Source organism: Anguilla rostrata, chromosome 10 (genome assembly GCF_018555375.3).
Source record: "Anguilla rostrata isolate EN2019 chromosome 10, ASM1855537v3, whole genome shotgun sequence".
NCBI classification, from domain to species: Eukaryota; Metazoa; Chordata; class Actinopteri; order Anguilliformes; family Anguillidae; genus Anguilla; species Anguilla rostrata.
In genome coordinates, this window is record NC_057942.1 from 1,782,501 (window position 1) to 1,799,950 (window position 17,450).

At 51.8% G+C, this 17,450-nt stretch overlaps 1 long non-coding RNA gene across 1 annotated transcript in view; it reads right to left on the reverse strand.

Moving 5' to 3' along the window:
• LOC135233808 (uncharacterized) overlaps nt 1-17,450 on the reverse strand; it is a 35,933-nt gene that overhangs the window by 1,136 nt on the left and 17,347 nt on the right. The window lies entirely within an intron of this gene.

Genomic DNA, 17,450 nt, shown 5'->3' on the forward strand with positions numbered 1-17,450 from the left:
GTTTAAATGTTTACCGGTATCTAAAGAGTTAACACATTTGGTATACATATTTCACCCTGGTGCTACGGTGTGCTGGTTCTAAACTAGTGAGCTAATATGGGAAAACCACAGAGGAAGATCTCATTTGGGAAGCGAGTCGTTTGGACGGCCATCATACCCTCAGTTACACAGCCTGATCTGCATGTTTATTCCCAGCTGTCTGGCCCGGGAGGTGTGTGAGAGATGGAGAGGAGGTTACCGTGGCGATAAATGAACCCCTGCCCCCCTCCCCCCCCCCCCCCACCCCTCCGAACCCAAACACCTCCTTCATGCATGCGTCCGCCTCAGCTGAAACACCATTTGTGATTTCCCGTGAAAGTCACTGATGCCTGTAGATGAGAGGTTGCTGCTGGTTATGGGTCAAGCGGGAGGGGGAGGGTGTGTGCCTGGGGGGGCAGGAGAGAATCGTCCACACAGCGGACCCGGACTGCTGAGGCTGACACTGTTGCTCCTGACCCGGCCAGGGAGCATGTAAACGTCCCACCTACGTGTTCACAGGCGTGTCTATAATACGACAGGGCAAATCGCGGGTTTCCTGGGTAACGCTCCACCTGATTTCTCCCAGACGATTGGTGGCTGGCTGCAGTGCACCTGAGTGTGAATACCAGGTGTAGGGGACTGGACAGGGGTACTCGTGAGCAAAAGTATTTAAACAGAATCCCTTCACTAAATACACGGCTGGATACATACAAAAAAAAAAAAGTAATGAAAGAGATGGGAGAGAAAGAGAGGGAGAGAGGGATAGAGAGAGATGGAGTAGACATTGTGAGACAGAGGTGGGAGGGAGAGAGAGAAAGAGAGAGAGATTTGAGGGGAAGAGAGGGATGGAAAGAGGGAGGGATGCGCTTTGTGAGAGCAGCTAGTCGTGACAGCGTATCCGCCAGGATCCCGACTGGGGGAGTGGGGAATCTGGGGGGGGGGGATCTGGAGCTGGGGGAACGGGGCGAGATGAGAGAGAGAGAGAGAGAGAGAGAGGCAGGCGTCGTTAAGTGAGGAAGTAATCCTGGCTAATTAAGGCGGTGTGTGACAGCGCTGTCGAGGCTGACTGGTCCTTCAAACGCCGTCGCTCCGCTGACAGCCCGAACGCCGCCGCGCGCTTTGAAGGTGAGAAGTTTTTTTTCCCTCCTTTTTCACGTTTCCCTCCGCTCCCCAAGTTCTCCTTCCCCCCCCCCCCCCATCCTATTATCATCTTTGTGTGTCTAATTGCGAGTCCCTGGGCAAAACACATTAGGAAGTATCTTAGCAGCCGAAAGCGAGGCAGCCTGACTGAGCGGCTCGTGTGCTTGAAGCTGGATTAGACGCCTTTTTTCTTTTTTTCTGAAGGAACCAGGCTGCAAGTTTTTCAAGATTATCGCCGCGGAATCAAGCGCGAAAAACCTGTTGCGTTCAGATGAAAAGACGCCCAATAAGCCGGCATCCATCCTGACAGGCATCTGATCTGATGACTTAATGTTCCTCCGCCTTCCTCCAGGTACTCCAAGAAAAGCGCAACTCTGCTGTGGACCTGCAGAAAACGTGCACTGATGGCAAACTGTTTAAGGAGACATAGTCCTGACCAGAATGTTGTACATTTCTTTTCAGTTTAATTACATTTAATTTAATTTTGTATATTATTGGCAAGTGAATTTAACAGCTATTTGTATGGGTAAATGTTTTAAGTAAATGTAAAAGGTAAATATCATTAGAACATTGATCAATTCTTGCCTGTGCCAGTGACATTAGCTAGGAATCCATTAGGGGACACACAATTGACCAAAGCCGAGTCCAGTCTAGCCACAGCCTAAGGTGCGAGAGTTTCAGTCCATAAGATATCTTCATATCATTACTCAATAACAGCAGCTCTGGTTGATCACTGGGAATGCATGTTCTCATCCTCCTAAATTTTGAGAGGACGTTGCAGCAGTGAAATAGGCCTGTAGTTTCAATTAAGCAACCAAAAGAATAGGAAAAATAAAAGACAAAAGAGTAGCAATTAAAACAAGAAACTCCCCTCAGGCCTCCATAACATAACTGCCTTGGTTTAAGCCAGAATAACCGCAGTCAGAATCTTTGACTAACAGCCAGTAGGCTCATTTAAAGATCGTAATTCACAGTCCCATAGGCCTGATCCAGGACTAAATCTCACATTTGGCCAGTTGCTTTGTCCAGTACCCTAATGCTGTGAAGGGGATAATCAGATTCAAAAGACTCACACTTACAGAGTATTACACATGCAAGCGAGGCTATGAATTAAGCTGAAATGATAATCACAATGCTAATTCTAAGAACAGCATTAATCAAAACCTCTAATGCACTGCCTTGCTGAGGATCAGGCACTGCAGTAATGCGACACAATGTGGGAAGATTATTATGCGTAAGATTACTCAGATCTGTTCAGAATCCTTGGATATGCTCTGGTTACTCTGACCTGCACAGACCTCTTGTGATCTGCGCAGACGGTCTCTGATCTGCGCAGACCGTCTCTGATCTGCGCAGACCGTCTCTGATCTGTGCAGACCTCCTCTGATCTACGCAGACGGTCTCTGATCTGCACAGACAGTCTCTGATCTGTGCAGACTGTCTCTAATCTGCGCAGACTGTCGCTGAACTGCGCAGACAGTCTCTGATCTGCGCAGACGGTCTCTGATCTGCGCAGACCGCCTCTGATCTGCGCAGACCCCCTCTGATCTGCGCAGACCGCCTCTGATCTGCGCAGACCGTCTCTGATCTGCGCAGACGGTCTCTGATCTCTGTGAAACGGCGGAAATGCTGCAGGCGAGCGGTCATGTTCAGCCTGGAGCCAGCTCATCCCCCCTGGTCTCTCGCTGACGAGGAGCCCAGACTTCACACTCGCCTGCCCTGGGGCAACGCGCAGGCTTCCCGGCCTCCTCACGCCCTGATCCACTCTATCCTCCCGAGCCTGTCCTCTCGAGTCTGCCTTCCTGAGTTTATCCTCCTCTTAGCTGCCCATTATCCCGCTATTTTCCTGAACAGATCCGGTGTAGATTTGAAGGGCCTAGTGGAGGCTGGTATGGGGAGAAGGGGGGGGGGGGCGCAAACCAAGCGTTATGAATTTAGGAAAGCAGGTGCCAGGGAAAGATGATGTCACTGAGGTGATTCAGATGGGAAGAATGTGCACAACATGGTGGGCGGGGCTAGTTTTGGCACAGTGATCCCATTGGCTTATCTGGCTGGGCTGTGAGGAGGCTGTTTAAGAGAGGCACCAGCCGCCCGACTCCCGCCAGCTGGCTGGTCATGTGACCCATCCAGGGCGAATCAGCACGCAGAGGGCGAACAGTCCTTATCAGCGGTTTGTCTGCCTCAGGTACCGAGGGCAGTCCCAGACCCGCCCCTTCCATCGAACCCGACCCCCTGCATGCAGACAGCCACCAACTCACTAAACCGATCTCACAGGGAGATTTAAATGGGAATTTCAGAAAGTCTTCACTGTACGTAGAAACGAACCTGCAACAAATATGCATCTCTGCCATTCTAACGAACCCCGAAACCCAATAGATATGTACCTCCTCCATTTTCTATCTCTCTATCAGTAAGAGGAGGGACAGACCAAGGGCATTTTCCAAAAAAAATGAAAAATAAAAAAAACGAAAATGAAGCATGATGGTTGTAACAATTTCTCGGAGATTTTTGCATCATTTTCAGAGAGCTGAGTCCGGGGAAGCCCAGGGGATTCTGGGAGATTTTGGGCTGTCTGAATATGACAGCACCTCAAGCCACTCAACCAATTAGAGAATCTGACAGGGCCAGTGCTGTTGTCTCACACGTGTTTTCATATTTCTACAAAAGGGACAAACTCAAAAGAGTTGAGCATCTCGTGATCACACTCCTGTTGTGATTTTTCAGTTTCATGCCTGTAAAGTTATTTTCATATAAAAACAGGATAAATATATTCCACAGCAATAGTATTTTTAAAATAATTTTTTTTTGTTCTAAAAATATATTAAAATATCTGTAAGGTAAGACAATGTGTGATATCATTATTTTTTTTTAACCATAACCCTTATTTCACTATTCTCCAAGTTTTTGTTTGTTAATGCGATTTTCTTCAACTAAGCTAATTTCAGCGGTAGAACTATTGTTTTGGCAGCGTGTGTCTCCGTCGAGCTGCTTGTATTTGAACTAGGAGAGGTGTTTACGGGTTTCGCTCCAGCGTTCTCACGCAGCGCCGATGTTCGCCCCGCTTGTGGCCGTCCGCCTCGTTCCGCCCGGCCCGCGGGGGCTCGTTCCGCCCGGCCCGCGGGAGCTTGTTCCGCCCGGCCCGCGGGAGCTTGTTCCGCCCGGCCCGCGGGAGCTTGTTCCGCCCGGCCCGCGGGAGCTCTCTGAGGGGTGACTGCGTTAACACAGAGGCTATTTTCTTATTTATTTTTTTACAATGGAGCACACAGGAAGCTCCAGCCTTTCTGAAAGTGCCAAACCTTCTCCTGAAACGGACGACTGAGCAGCGGGAGGCTCCTAAATGGCACTTTGGCACAGGCCACCCCTGCCCGCCTGTCCGGTCCTCCCCTCAGCCCCCGTCCCCACCCCGTCCCCGCCCGCCCCTCCCTCACCCCCCCAGCCCCCCCCACCCCCGCAGCGTGTAACACACTCAAACGCTTCTTTTTGAGACGGAAAGCGGGCAGGCAGGACTCGCCTACCGATCGCAACGTGCTGCGGAATCTTGGCTGCTGAAGCAGCTAGGCAACAGGTCTCTCACCACGGCAACCACCTCCCGGTCCAAATGAACCGTTAAAAGCATGGATGAGCACAGATTAATCCTGTTATGTTGAGTCAAGTGGTAAAAGTGAGATTCACACTGTTTCTATATATCCTGGGCTGGCATTATAACAGTAAGGAACAGAGCTGGGTCAAACGTGTATTTAATTCTTTAACTATTTAAATTCTGGTATGATTTTTTTTTTTTTTAAACACTCCTGTACAAACCAGAAATCTCCGCCGAATATGTTTCCCCTATCAACGTGCAATCATGTGAATGAGTACAAATACAGTATATTCTTCTGAATGTTGGTGACTCCCCAGGCTGATGAATGATCATCAACCCTCGGGCATTATCCTGGACCTCGAGCAGAAACGTAAAAACCTAAACATTTAGGGTAAATTATGACTGACTGCTAGTCAACGAAACCTTATTGTAAAGTGTTCATATGGAACAGTAAGTACGGCTATTTGGGACTCCCCTTACAGCAAAAATCTCAGGGTCAGAACTGTACCTAAACTGCTCAGCTAAAAAAAAAACCTGCAGAAACAAGTTTGTTTTCCAGGCCATACAGTATTTTATTTAAAGTAGGAGAACCAGGGCCCACATGGAAATATCACCCCCGGATCTGGTGACAAGCAGGCTGGGTCGTCTGCACCTGCTGGGGCCTCCCTGCTACCCCCCCCCCCCCCCCGCCCCCCCCTCGCCTGTTCTCCTGTCACAAACAGACCCTTCCCACAGCGATTCAGAGCGCACATAAAAGGCATTAGGACCGCAGCCATTAAAGTTTACAGGCCGTTGTAAAGTGGGCCTTGGAGCGGCCCGGGCCTGAGCACGGGTTTTACAAGACCCCGCGCTTACTATAGGAGCCAATGAAGTGACACAGCCGCGGTCAGAGAGGTGCTGCGCCCCCCCCCACCGAAAGAGTGAACCTGCCCCCCCCGTCCATGTGGGCCCGGGCCTCTCTGCGATATGATCTAAAAAAAAATAGAGTGCTGTTTGTTCAGCGCTTGAAAGAGAACGGACTCCCGGTCTCAAACAGGTGCGCAAAAACTGCTTGCGCAACTCTCCAAAAATGTTCTCAAAAATTTTTTTTGAAGAGACATCAAAAACAAGTCACTTGAAAATAAAATTTATATCGTTTTTGCCGTGCATATTTGAGTGAATCGTTATATAGCCTTGGACTCTCTCTTCCATTTTGAACTTTTTAAGATTTGAGGTTTTTTAAAAAAAAATTTAGTAAAGCTACATTTAATGTAAAAGTCATGTGACTAGACTGTAAAGTGTCTGTCTTAAAATTACAATCATCCAGTCCCGCCTCAGACACAAACATGATCATGATAACGGTGATGACTGACTGACTGACTGACTGATTTATTGATTGACTGACTGATTGATTGATTTATTGACTGACTGACTGATTGATTGATTTATTGATTGATAGCACAGCTTTTTTTAAAGAGTAATTGTATAATAGTCAGTGCGGTGGGATGCAACTGGGGGTGGAATCGGGGTGGATGTGGTGGAACCATGGAGGACAGGGTCTCTTGCGCTGTGCATGGGGTGGAATCGGGGGGGGGGGGTTGGGGGGGGGGGGTGGTATCAGGGTGCGCTCATGGCCATTTTTACCCCTGTCACAAGACCGCAGTGTTGGGTTAACCTGTGGATGAGCCGCACCTCCCAGAATAGCCCCCCGAGTTCGGGAGCCTTCGGCCATGACCCTGGCCCGCTGGGGAAGGGGCGGGGGGGGGGGGGGGGGGGCAGATGGTGGGTCAGGGATGAGCTGTGGGGGGGGTGGGGGGCTGAGGCATCAGACATTTCTCCCTCCCTCCTGTGCCCATACAAGGGGAAGGAAAATATATAACACAAGCACTCTTCCAACTGCACTCTGTTTTTCTTTTTCCCTCCCTCTCTCTCTCTCTCTCTCTCTCTCTCTCCTCTCTCTCCCTCTCCTCTCTCCCCCCTCTCTACCGCTGTCTAATTTGCTCACTTCTGATTGGCCAGGTCTCAACCAGCTACTTCCTCACTCCCACACCTTCTCTTCCCCCTGGCCCAACCCCCCCCCCCCCCCCGTCCCTCTCCCCCCAGTCCCCCGATTTCCAAGCAGGACCAAAAATACCCCCCAGCAGTGGCCTGGTACATGCCAGGGATCGCTTCCAGCGGGAATAATGAGCCAAAAATACAGCCGGATCCTTCAGACTGCGCTAACCGCTAACTTTGGCTACCATGGGGAGGCGAAGGGCGGGGCTTAAGAACCGGAGGAGAGGGTCCTTACAGCCAATCAGAGGACAAAGAGCCAGCAGAGGTCACTTTTCACAAATAAAACAAACATGGAAAAAATTATTTTTACAGCTATGGGCTCTCTAAAAACAAAGCTCACTGTTGGATAAATAGAAATGGCAAAAAATAATTGAACAGAAAATTAAAATGAACGCAGCAGCAGAACACTTACTTTTTGAACTGAAACCTATGACCTTCAGGTTACAAGACCAACTCCTTACCCATTTTACTGCACTGCCAGCTCGGCCTAGCAAACCACACAACCTGTTCCGCTCGGGTCCCCCGACCCGAGAGCAGCGGACGGAGAGGGCCGCTCTAAACACACTTAGAAAGGGAAGTGGCCGTGGTGATGTATCAGTGCCCAGACTGTCAACAGCTCTGACCCCGCTGAGCTTACACTGAACAGATCCCCGAGACCTGGAGCTGAGAACCTGGCAGACTCCACTCTGCTGTTACTGTTTGATCTGCTTACTGAGCCCTGACAAGAGACACACACACTTACTCACACACACACACACACACACACACACACACTTACTCACACACACACATGCACATACACTCACACACACACAGACACAAACACACACACATGCACACACACACACACACACACACAAGCCCACACACACACACACACATGCACATACACACAGACAAAAACTCACACACGTAGAAATGCATGCAGGTGCAACAGGTTTGAAACAGGACTTACAGAGCACACTTACAGAGTGGCTGTCCTACCTGCACCTGGACACACGTGTCATAAATAACCATCCTGTTCATCCTGAGTATCCCCAGTTATAACAGACACAGTCAAATTACTCAATTACAATAAGTTAATTATGCAATTACAAGAATTCCCCAAACACTAACACATTACATGACATTCCTTGTATTTGGAGTTCGGTTTAAGCATTTCATCACAAAATATATATTTTAAGGTTAGTAGAAAAATGTTCACATTTCTTTTCACACCATCCTCAGTACTAAGTGAGCAGACTGCTTAATTTGACTGAGAAACATACATGTATTCGCACATGCAGCGTTAATGTAAAATCTGTTTTAAAAACAAGAATGAATCAGCCAGGCACGGATGAAATAACCACGTAAGTTGATTTTCTCATTATTTCATATAAAATATTTATTTAATAATTATTTTACTCAGGTCTTTACTGAATATATCTTAGGCCCAAACGCTCTCAGACACCTTCGCCCCAACTCTGCCCCCCGAGTGGAACTGGAGACTTAAGGATCACACCCTGGCCACGGGACGTCCCACACTGACCCCCCCCCCCCCGTTAGGCAGTGTGTGGAAGGAGGGGGCCGGGTCTCTGTGAGGGAGACTGTAGCCGAATTTCCACAGAGCCCCTCTGCTGCTCCCGCCCTGGAGGTGTCACAGTGCTGCTAATAGCCCATTGATTTTGGGGCTTTTTTTGGTCAGTGGGCACTAATAAATCAGCACGTGTCAGTGGTCTGGGGGGGGGGGTATGGGGGGTGGCGTACTCTGTTTACACTGGGAGTGTGTCAACAATTAATCCACACTATGATCTCGAGGCCACACACACACACAGACTCACACACACACACATACCTTCCTGTACATACACACGCACACACAATCTTGAACAGTATTGTAAAACTGCATGGCTGGTGGCCTCCATTGTGGAATTGGGACTGTGAACTTGTGAATATAATCCATGCGCCTGTAGCCCATGGGACTGAGATAAAGGATCCCCAGACGCAGCATGGACTAACTTCTCATTGTCACGACACATTCACACCACAATGTGTTAATTAGAATCACTTGTGAACACAGAAAACACAGCACCTTTTCTGTCATTAAAAAAATCTTCACTGAACGCAGATACACCAGACCTCCCGCTCCTACTAAAACTTGCTCAGCAGTGACGCAACCCAATAGACACAGAGGAGAAGGTTCCAGAATGCCTCTCTAACCCAGCCAACTGCGTACTGAGCGCATGCTTTCAACCCTTACAGGTGTAAGACCGCAAACGTGATTAGAATGTTCTTAACTTTAAATGTATGGTTTACTATAGTCAGCCAGGCCTCGGCTGAATGGATTGCTATGGCGGCATTTTGAGCTGCACAGTGACCAATGAGAAGCTGACGCCCATTAGAGGACAAGGAGAAAAAACCCTAAAGCACACAGGGAGAGGGGAAGCACATGGACTTCTGGGTAATCCTGTTCTCTCAATTATGTTAAACGGGGGCTGGGTTTTCTTCAAAAGAAGCTAAAAGTGGGAATGCTGCAGGTGGTGCTGGGGGGGGGGGGGGGGGGTCAGTCACCTCCCAAGGCATTCTTGCCCCCCCCCCCCAAGAGAGCTCCACACAGTGGCATTAGGACAATCAGCAGAACCACCCAGAAAACGGTGACCAGCTGTGACCGTTCCAAAGAAGCCCGAATAACCGAATAAAACCCTGTCCCATCTGGTCTGGGGGGGGGGGGGGGGGGGCGGGGGGGGTAAGTGAGACATGGGCCGGGCACCGCTATGAAAGATTGCGCCTGTTCCTCACTGCTAACTGAGATGGGGGAGCTGTTTTTAAAGCAGTTAGACAATCTGTTTGGATTGGGGGGGGGGGGGTGTCGGACTGTCACAAAATTTGACGGGCAGACCAGACAGAAGGGAGAGAGAAAGGGGCAGAAGGGGGGGGGGGGCATGATAAAGGTGGTCTTCTTCTCCCGGGGGGGGGTGGGGGGTGGGGGGGGTGAAGAGGCTGGATTCCCAGGTCTTTAGGCACTCGCTGGCTTGATGGTTCCCAGATGCTCCTGCACCCATCCCCCCCCCCCCCCACGCCCCCCCCCTCTGCCTTTGAGAGCGGAGTCTGGCAGGATATTTTGGACATGGGCCTGTGGACCGCTTGTTCTGGACAACGAGCTTCTAACTTCTCGACGGCGGCCAGGAAGGGGAGCGTTTGCTGCTCCTGTGGACGGCCTCTACAGGAGGGCTGGAGGCTGTTCACCGTGAGCGCGAAAGCGGTTTAAATACCTCAGGCTCAGCCGCGGAGCTCGGCTAAGCTCAGCTAACGCGGCTGCAGGTTAAGCGTTTCTCACGATTTCTGGTCATATTGTCACGCCAGAACACGCCAACATGCCTACCACACAGGAGCTAACATCTCTAACACACGTGTGTGTGTGTGTGTGTGTGTGTGTGTGAGAGTGTGTGTAAGGTGTGTGTGTGTGTGAGAGTGTGTGTGTGTGCGTGTGTGAGAGTGTGTGTGTGTGTGTGTGTGAGGTGTGTGTGTGAGTGTGTGTGTGTGTGTGTATGTGTGTGTGTGTGTCAGTGTAAGGTGTGTGTGTGTGTGTGTGTCAGTGTAAGGTATGTGTGAGAGTGTGTGTCTTGTCTCAGACACGTCTGCAGGAGCGGTCTCACGGCGCATGGTTGGAGTCGGTGCTGAAAGGTGGGGGTAGATTTACAGCAGTGCGCAGAACCACACTCGCACCGCACATACGCACCGCACCCCCACGCTATTGCCCCCCCGCCCCCCCCTGCCCCCCTGCCCCTCCCCACCGCCCACCGCCCCCCCCCCCCGCCACTCCACACCCACCGCGCAGGACGCCGCCGTATATTAGCCACTTGCTGACTGCTTGCGGTGGGCGTACATTTGTCAACATATTAGAGCGTGTCAACACTCCGGCTGCAGGCGTCTGCGGAGTCCTGCTGCGGGCCGGCTGACCGGGGCCCAGCAGTAATGCGACGGGGCTGCAGCGCCCACTGGTGCAGTAATGCGACGGGGCTGTAGGGCCCACTGGTGCAGTAATGCGACGGGGCTGCAGGGCCCACTGGTGCAGTAATGCGACGGGGCTGCAGGGCCCACTGGTGCAGTAATGCGACGGGGCTGCAGGGCCCACTGGTGCAGTAATGCGACGGGGCTGCAGGGCCCCTGGTGCAGTAATGCGACGGGCTGCAGGGCCCCTGGGCAGTATGCAGGGGCGCGGCTCACTGGGCAGTAATGCGACGGGGCTGCAGGGCCCACTGGTGCAGTAATGCGACGGGGCTGTAGGGCCCACTGGTGCAGTAATGCGACGGGGCTGCAGGGCCCACTGGTGCAGTAATGCGACGGGGCTGTAGGGCCCACTGGTGCAGTAATGCGATGGGGCTGCAGGGCCCCCTGGTGCAGTAATGCGACGGGGCTGCAGGGCCCCCTGGTGCAGTAATGCGACGGGCTGCAGCGCCCCGGGGCCTATGAATGGGGCGTTAATGTGACCAAATACCTCAGCACTGGGCCCATTATTGGCTAAATAAATGTGACAAAAGAAATTTGCAATATTGTCTGTGCATCAAATTCGCCCACAGCAATGCATAAAAATGGCTGTATCTGGGTAGTGGAGTGTGAATTCTGAAATACTGAGCAGATCACAATAAGATTTACGGTTATTCTTTCATGCTGCTGCCACCTAAACTGATCACCTAATAACGGATTGCATTTATAAACACGTCTTTAAACAAAATCTCAAAGCATTTTATCGGTAATGGGGAGGGGGAGGGACTTCTCAGTCCCTACCAGTGTGGACACCCCACCATTCAGTGGCAGAATGCTCACCACACATCAGCGGAGGGAAAGAGAGCGAGAGAGACAGAGGGAGAGAGTGTGTGAGAGACAGACAAAGAGGGAGAGAGAGAGAGAACAGAGAAAAAGAGGGAGAGAGAGAGAGAAAAACAGAATATAACTGAAAATGAGTGAGGCAAAGGGTAAGGCATTCCTTAGCTGATTCGAGTCACTGCCTTACCCCCCCCTCCCACACATCCCTCCCCCAAAACTCCACCCCGACAGCCTGACCCTTGACCTCCACCATAAAATGTCTAGACCTCTAGCTGTACCGCCCCCTCACAGCCGTCTGGGTCAGTGGCGGGATAGCGGGCGTACGGGAGGAGCAAGAAATCCAGCCTCTTCCGAAACGCGAAACACACACACCTGCTCTCTCAGCTCTGGTCCTCACAACCACATCCAACGCCCCATTACGGGGTGGGGGGGGGCCACGAGGAGGGGGCATCTGCTCAACCCATTAATAAGCAAAAAGCGGGGTGATAAAGCCACCAACGGCTACACTGATATATCGCTATTACTTATTTATCTGTACAGCTGAATTATTTATTGTTTATTCCAAATGATCTTTTTTTTTGGGGGGGGGGGACTGTTACAGAGACAGTTAACCAGGGTGACCCACATTAATGATGAGGACAGTGGCGATAATGATCGTTATCCACGAGACGGGGTTAAACCCCCGCCCCCCCGCCTACGCCCCCCCCCCCACCACGCGGCGGGCGGGGTACCGAAGCCGCACGTGTGACTGCGCGGGAGGGGGGTGGGACTTTAATGATCTCGTTACCGACATCAAAAGGGCGAGCTCTGAGGGCCATGATCCCCCACCACCCCTGCCCGCCCCCCGCCCCCCCGCCCCCCCCTGCCCGCCCGCCCAGATCCCCGCCCACCCCCCGCCCGCCCGCCCGCCCAGCCCCCGCCCAGAACATGCGGGGGCCGCCAAGAGAGGCAGATAAATTACAGCCCCCCCCCCCCAAACCCAACCCCCGACCCTTTGAAGCCCACTCGCCATCGACACTAACAACCGAAGGCCCAGCCGGCCTCCCCGCCACTAAATTAAGCAATTACTGCCCCAGCCGGACTCCCCATGAGGGGGGTCATTACCCCAGACACAGGAGGGGGGGTGAGCTTGCCGAAAAACCCTTCTGCCCTGAACCTGAAACGCAGGATCTGCGTTTCTGCTGTGGTCCTGTTCCAGGCTCTTGCTGTGGTTCTGTTCCTGGTTCTGTTCCAGGTTCTTCTTGTGGTTCTGTTCCTGGTTCTGTTCTAGGTTCTTCCTGTGGTTCTGTTCCTGGTTCTGTTCTAGGTTCTTCCTGTGGTTCTGTTCCAGGTTCATGCTGTGGTTCTGTGTCAGGTTCTTGCTGTGGTTCTGTGTCAGGTTCTTGCTGTGGTTCTTTTCCTGGTTCTGTGTCAGGTCCTTGCTGTGGTTCTGTGTCAGGTTCTGTGGCGAGACCGGCGTGAGCGGCGCTTGGGCCCAGCTGACCCGGTTCCAGAGCGCACACGCAGGGGGTTTTCAGCCGTACCGCGAAGCCCCAAAACTCTGCGTCGGTGCGGTGCTCTCCCCGAGGGGAACCCACAGCAGATCAAACAGTCCGGTACACTTTCACAGCCTTAATGTTTAATCTCATCTCAGCAGGACTTGACCTGCACACACACACACACACGCACGCGCGCACGCACGCACGCACTCACTCACACACACACACACTCACACACACACACACACACCCACACACTCACACACACACACACTTCATTTCGCTCTTCTAGTTTGAAGCCATTTCTTTCCACCGCCGAGAAGAAGAGGTGAAGATACAGAGGCATTAACCTGCTGGTTTCTGATCTCTGCCCCGCACGCAGGCCCGCGTTTATCAGCCACAGCCATCGCCAAACCGCCTTTATTTCAGGAAGAAAAAAAACCTTCTGATTCACCATTTTTTTGACAAGTGCTTTGAGCGGGCTGAACGACCCCATTGCAAGCGAACGGACGATGGGCGCGGGGCAATGCCGGCGCAGCCTCTCTCTGTCGAGACGCCAGCTTTGTATCGGGTTGACCGGGGTGTGCGAGTTCAAGTTGGGGCAGGTGGGGGGCAGGGTGCGATAGACGGCCGAGCATCCCGGGAGGAGAAACAAGCACCCCCCAACACCCCCTCCACACACCAAATGTAACCTGCGGTGACCGGACCAGAGCTGACAGAGGGGTTTCAGTGCACAGTCCCAATCGAGGCGCTGCACCTCTAACCGTCAAATAAAAGGCTCTTAACCCAGGATCTCTTCACTAAGCATCCGGCGGTGTAACTGGACAGCGGGTGGAATAAAACAGCCGCGTAACTCGCTCTGGAGGAGCGGCCCTGCCGGGCGAAGGCAGCCGAACAGCAGCTGAATCACAGGTGTCCAGGGTCTTGGGATGAACCCTGCAAGGACACGGCGGCCCATTGGACCTCTGGGTAAGGATGGCGGAGGTCAGGCCCTCTCCTGGCTCACTGACCGCGCGGCAGGTCAGGAGGGGAACAGCCCGCTGGGCCCCTTTTTAAGGTCGAGTAGCCCCGGCTCCTGTGATCACCGCCTGTCACCTGTAGACAGGTAGAGTGGCGCTGATGCTAAGCAGCCCTTGTAGTTACTGTCCCTGTCTCTGGAGTGGTGAGTCATCGGTTCCGCCCGGGCCCGGTCCAAACCCCCCCACAGTCCTCACGGTGTGGCGCGTTCGGCTAAATCGCCCCCCCTGCCCCCCCCGAAGGACCTCCTGTTAACAGCGCGGTCAGAGTGTATCCCGTGGCCTTGTGGGAAGGCACTACGTCAGGGGAAACGCTCCTGTGGCTGGCGGGCGGGAGCGAGAGGTCGTATAAAACCGCTGTGTGTAAAAAAAACCCTCTTTTTTTACGGCACTGTAAAGATTTACGGTGAGCGTAAATAAAGACGGCCAAACGGGCGCTTTTAAAAAACGGGGAAAAAAAGGAGAGAAATCGATACGCCATTAAAACCCGCCTCCAAGATGGCCGCCGCAGGCCGCCTCACACAGGCCGACCGACACCATCGCGGTTTGCGGGGACACCGGGGTTAGGGCACCAAAATCTGAACACGGGACGGGACTGCAAGCTTCCCAGTTGTGGTTGTTTATCAAATTAGGCCCTAGGCAATCATATATCAGCATCCTGAATTTGGTTGGCTATTCACAAGAAGGGCTTTTTTTTTTCAGTTGCCTGTTTTTCGGTGTGTGTGATCATTAACTTAATCTGAAGTTAATTTACTGTAAGTTAAATTAATTATCTCTTAACTTTTGCTGAAGTACAGGACCTCCTGGCCAATACCGAACTGTCGGCATCCCAAAGTGGAACAGGTGAGGTCCACCACTCATACCCAATACTGCACCAGCATAAGTCAGTGACCAGATTTCTTGATACCACCCAAATGGCACCTCATGATCACAGGATACGGGCTATCATCATGCCCAAGATTTTGGGTTTTGAGGTTCAGGCCTTCCGAGTTTTGGTTCCCATGATGCTACAGGAATAAGAAACCATCGTGGTCTTTAGATCAAAACTCACACGTGACCTTTCAGCCTCTTTAACAACGAGAAGCGCATTTATAAGAGGAAAACAACGGCACCAATTAATCTAATGCCAATGTGTCAGCCGAGTCGGATGCCATGTTGTTTTTTGTCTTTTTTTTTTTTTTTGGAGAGAGTGGTTGGTGGGGGCGGAGACACGCCCGAGCGCTGAATTACATTTCCGAAGAGAAAGAGAGAGGGAGAAAAAAAAAAGAGAAAAAAGGGGGGGAAGACAAAAAGAAGAGAATACAGGAGCTGCTGACAAACCGAAGAGAATGCAGGAGCTGCTGACTGCAGCGGTTTGTGTATCAGAAAGGATGGGAGCCGGTGGACCAGCGTCTCCTACAGAACCGTAACGCTTTGTATTGACAGCAATGGCCGCCGTGGTCAAAAACAAGCTGGCAGTTTTTTGTCGACCGTTCACATAAAATGAAAACTTACTTTTTAAAACTCTTGCACTTCATTTTTATGTGGGGGGAAAAAGAAGTTCATAACTTCTCTTTGGACTAAAAAAAAACCCAGAGAGTGTGTACTGTGGATATTAACTGGTGCATACTCACACACACATGCATGTATGCACACACACATATACACACACACACACACACACTTGCACACACGCATACACACACGCACGCTTGCACACATGCATACACACATATGCACAAACATGCACACACACACACACACACACAGAAATGCAGTAAATAGTACAAGCCATTGAAGTTCATTTCTACAAGTCTGGCTCTGCTACCTTCATAGTCAGCATGCTTGAAATAATCAATGGAGAGAGAAAGAAAGGGGGAGAGAGAGACAGAGAAAGAGAGGGAGGGAGGGAGGGGGAGAGAGAGAGAGCTGGTGAATTGAGCAGAGATCCAAAAAATCAATCAGGAACTTAATTGCCCCAGGGAGAGAGAGAGAGAGAGAGAGAGAGAGAATTCCATCGCTTTCCGAAACCCTTCCCCGAATTAACCCTTCCACGCCCCACGCTATTCCCCCTCCTCCGTCCGGTTTGATCCTCCTCTCAGAGAAGCCTTCCCGCTGAAGCGCTGATTATTCAGCGATCAGGGCCCACCGGATCGAGCGCACGCCTCGCTCACTGAGGGAGCGCCTGTGTGTGTGTATGTGTGTGTGTGTGCGTGTGTGTGTGTGTGTGTGCGTGTGCATGTGCATGTGTGTGTGTGTGTGTGTGTGTGTGTGTGTGTGTGTGTGTGTGTGTGTGTGCGCGCGTGCCTGTATGGAGGGAAAGAGCATCCCCACTTGGCCTGGTCAAAGCAAATTTTTAGAGGCCGGGATTGGTCTCCGTGGAGCGGCCGGGGTCAGAGGTTGCTGGGAAGGGAGGGCTGGTCGGAGCGACAGAACGAGAATGAAAGGGGGAGGAAATGGAGGATCCAGGGCCGGGCGTTCCACGGAGCTCATCGGGGTCAATGGCCCCGGCTCCAGATCGACAATATCGACCCGGCAGCTATCCGCTAATAAAATGACAGACAGCCAGAGGCCACGGAATCGAAACTATGGATCCTCCCTGAGACAAATAAATAGATAAGCAAATAAATAAATAAATACAAATAAATAAATAAGCAACTGTGTAAAGAAGAAGAGGAAGAGATTACACAAATACTACAGGCACAGAAATGAGGCCCGCAGGATCAGAGGAAAGGAACTCATTTGAAGCGGAGCGAATAAGTGACAGGGAAAGGGAGTAACACACAAACCGAGAAACTTCCTGTTTTTGTTTGTTTCCTTACAAACTGAAATCCTCATTTGTATTAATGTGAAAAGTCCCTTGTGTGTGTGTGGGTGTATATGCATACCCATGGGGACATCGCTGAGCTGTGAGTGTGCGTGTTTGTGAGCATGTGTGTGCATGTCAGTGTGTGTGTGCACGTGTGTACGTGTGTGTGTGTGTGTGTGTGTGAGAGAGTGTGCGTGTGTGGCAAATCGATGGGGTGGAACCATTTGATTCCATGAGAAGTGCATGGCTGAAACTTAGCAACGGGCGTCATGGGGACTCGCCCCCCCTCCACCCCCCCCACCCCCCCGGAGATCCTGACCGCTCAGACACATTCATTACCAGGAGAGGATCTGGGGCCAGATTAAAAATTCATGCTGTTTACTACAACAAAGGGCCTGTGCTGGGGGAGGAGAGGCCCTGGGACAATGGCTCTGTGTCAGGACCGGGGGGGGCGGGGGGGAGAGGGGGGGGGGTTCGGCTGTAACTGCGCAAGAGCCCTGTGCTTAAAGCCGCCCCCACGTTCACGAGGGGTCGCGCAGCGTCCATAACGCAGGTTACACAAACTGAGTCTGCCCCCGCAGCTGCTTCAG